Source organism: Perognathus longimembris, chromosome 16 (assembly GCF_023159225.1).
Source record: "Perognathus longimembris pacificus isolate PPM17 chromosome 16, ASM2315922v1, whole genome shotgun sequence".
In the NCBI taxonomy this organism is placed as follows: domain Eukaryota; kingdom Metazoa; phylum Chordata; class Mammalia; order Rodentia; family Heteromyidae; genus Perognathus; species Perognathus longimembris.
Window position 1 is genome coordinate 25110407 of NC_063176.1, and position 3578 is coordinate 25113984.

Genomic DNA, 3578 nt, shown 5'->3' on the forward strand with positions numbered 1-3578 from the left:
ACCACATTACCAGTAAATTGTTTGTCTCAACTTACTTATTTGTTCCAAGGACATTCTATAAATACTATTCTACATTCTTAAATTTCTTTACTGGTCAAAATATGTGGCATATCGCATTCAGGATATAACAGCAGCTACCTATAAGGGTGTTTTGAAGGTTAAATGACAAGGTGCACATACAGATACAAGAGTACCTGGAACTCTGATGGAAATTTATTAGGAGTATTTCTAATATTTCCAAGAAGATCTGCACTTAACCAAGAATATTTGCTTCCATTCTGTCTACAAAGTGCTCTCCTCCTGTAAAAGAGAACTCCACAAGGTAAATGTTGTGGCTTTACTGGGCCCGGGTGGCTGACGCCTGTAATCCCAACTACTCCGGAGGCTAAGGTCTGAGGACCAACCAGGGGAAGGAAGTATGTGAGACTCTTATCTCCAATTAATCACAGAAAAAGCCTGAAGTGGAGCTGTGGCTCCACTTGTAGAGTGCAATCATTCAATCAAAAAAGGAGTCCAGGGACAGCACCCAGGCCCAGAGTTCAAACCCCAAGACTAGCAAAAAAGCAGGGTGCGGGGGGGGGGGGGCTGTAGCTACTCCTTATGAATCGTTTTTCTGTAATAATGAGTCCTCCTTAAACTATCTTCACGCCTTCAGAGTATTCTGTGTGAACCATACGCAAGCAGCCCTAATGGGCTGCATCAGATTGAGGTTGTGAGAATCAGATATGCTCACGTGTCCTGTGGCCACTCTGATTAGCTGGCACACAGGGAACCTTTAGCTCTGGGCTGTAATCCAATGGGGAAAGCCAATGGAGTCCAGTCCCAATGGCCAGGATTATGTGCCCATGAAAAAGATATTTCTATGTAAATGGAAAAATCCAAATACGATTCTGTCAGTGAAGGGAAGAGAGGATGGGCATTAGAGGGCTGTGTTTCAGTTTACTTTGTTTCCACTACTGCTGTCCTTCTTTGCCTCACCAGACATACATAACGTGGCCAAGGATCCCAAGAAGAACGTACATTTAACCAATGGAACTCACCTCCTGGAAATGACTAGGAATACTCAAGTCTGGCCACACATCCTAAAATTCAGAGCACTGCTGATTTTAGGAAAGAATAGCAATGCACGAAAATGGCATAGGAACAATATTGGAGGCTGCATATGACAATGCCTCAGTCTTAATTGTTCTCAAAGTCAGCTCTTTTGGCAATTTGTAAGCTCAAGTTACAAACAAAAGGAAGGAAAAAAATACCACATGGACTTGTTGTCTCTTAGAAAATGTCACTCCAGGTCTGAGGAATTCTCAGAAACACTGTGTCTGGCTGACCAGTACTGCTAATTTTAGGTGATGAATAGAAGAACCATGGGCACTATGACCTGACCCCATCAGAGCCTGATCCATTGTCATTTACCTGATGGCATCTGAGCCAAAATGAAGAACAGATCGAGGATTAGACACAGCATCATCCTGCTTGGGACCATATTTGAAGGGAGACTCTTGAAAACAGATTCAACCTTTGTTTAGAATGACACAGGAGGAGAGAAGAAAGATGGTGCCAACACAGTAGGGTGGCACCCCGACTCGCTCCAACTGAATAGCAAGCTGGGAACTCCAACTCCCAACACCCCATCAAGAACGCAGCAAAACAAGCAGCCAGAAGCAGTGGAGATATGCAGGAAAACACAAAGGAATAAAAAAGAAGAGCCAAAAACCTACACATAGCCAGAGAGTCTCCGGGGCACACTCCCCCGACCAGCCGACCCTGGCTGGAACAGGGCCAGGCTGGGAAAAGGGAACCTGGCGATCGGCTGACAGGCTGCGGGGAGTGCAAAATTCAGACAGCCGGAGACCCCACGGTCACTAGGGAGGGTGCAGACCAAAACATACGATGGCTGTGACGAAAAGTTCGAGTCCACACCGGGGTCGGACAGACGGTGGCTGGGGAACCCAGCACTGCAGAAGGAGGGAACCGGGGATGCCACCACGACACTTCACCACCCCCTGAAGGACCAACGGCTGCACGGCACACACACAATCCAGGATCAGTGAGTCCCCCATTACCTCGTCACCCAATGGGAGACCAGCTATCAGAGACCCAAGCCCTACAAAGAAGCTAGATCTCCCTCCCTCCCCCTCCCCACCCCGAGGGAACAAAGAATCCCCAAATCAGGCAGGAAGCTCCCATCAGGCGCTGGGAAGTCAGTTTAGCAGGGGAAGGACTGAGCAGCCCCAAGGCCGCCCAAAATCCTGAACTGGCTGAACCGGCCCTGCCCCCTTCCCAACAGGGGCCGGGGGTCGGCCGGCAGTGCAGCCCCACCCGAGGTGCCTGGACCTCACGTACTCTTACAACTAAAATCACAGGCGCTGGTGGGCAATACCAGCACAGCAGGGAAACCTGGGCCTGATCACGTTCCCCCCCCCTCGCAGCGGAGGCGAGGTCTGAGGGCACTATCCGACGCCTGGACAGTCCATCCCACTGGGCCCACATATACCGACCCCCACAATGGCCTCGCAGGAGGGCGCAAACACAACCCAACAACCCGGGGCTCGCTCTGGGAGGTGTACCCCACTAAAGTGGGCAGGGCCAGAGCGCCAGTGCCTGTTGTAGTGTGCACACAGCGCACAAGTGGGCGGGGCCCCCGGCGACAGTGCCCTCTCCAGTAGGCTTACCCCGCACATGTGGGTGGGGCCAGAGCGGCAGCACCTTCTCTGGTAAACGCACCTACACAGGACGGAGGGCAGAGCTACAAACCAAACCTGAGAAGCAATCCACAGATCTCCAGATGCACAAATCACAAAGAAACATAACACAGTTCATCAAAGAGCAAGCCAACTTGCCAGCTCCAAAAAGCAGCACGACTGAAGAGTAGATGGAGAATAAAAAAGCAAATGAGACCATGTTAACAGGAATGATAGAAAGCTATACACACTCTTGGAGGCTAAATCCCACACTGCTATCCAACACTTGGGCCACAGACCAAATTAAAGATGAAATCAACGAATTCATAAGCCACAATGACAATGAAAACACATCACAAAGAAACCTATGGAACACAGATAAGGCAGTACTGAGGGGCAAGATCATTGCCCTCAGCACTCACATTAAAAGAATGGAAGCAGAGCAGGTGAATAATCTCACGATGAAACTAAAACAACTGTAGAAACAAGAAATGCCAGAATCTAAAACCACTAGGAGGGGAGAGATTACAAAGATTAAAGAAGAGATAAATCTGATTGAAAATAGAAAGACCATTCAACAAATAAATCAGGCTAAAAGCTGGTTCTTTGAGAAAATAAATAAAATTGACAGACCCCTCAGAAGGGCTTAGGGGACTGTGGCATCAGAGTGCTTTTTCTCCCTGTTTTTCCTTAGGGTCTCTAAGGATGTGCAAGATCTACACGAATGTAATTGTTGAAGAACACACAACGTGCACTCCAAATCTTACCAAATAGGCCCAAACCGGAAAACTATCTAGAATTGAATCTCACAATAGGCACGTCCCTTTGGGGAAGCACACAGCAAGGTCCAGAGCCTGTAACCGTGAAGTGTGTGTTTTGGGGAAGCATTTGCTACAT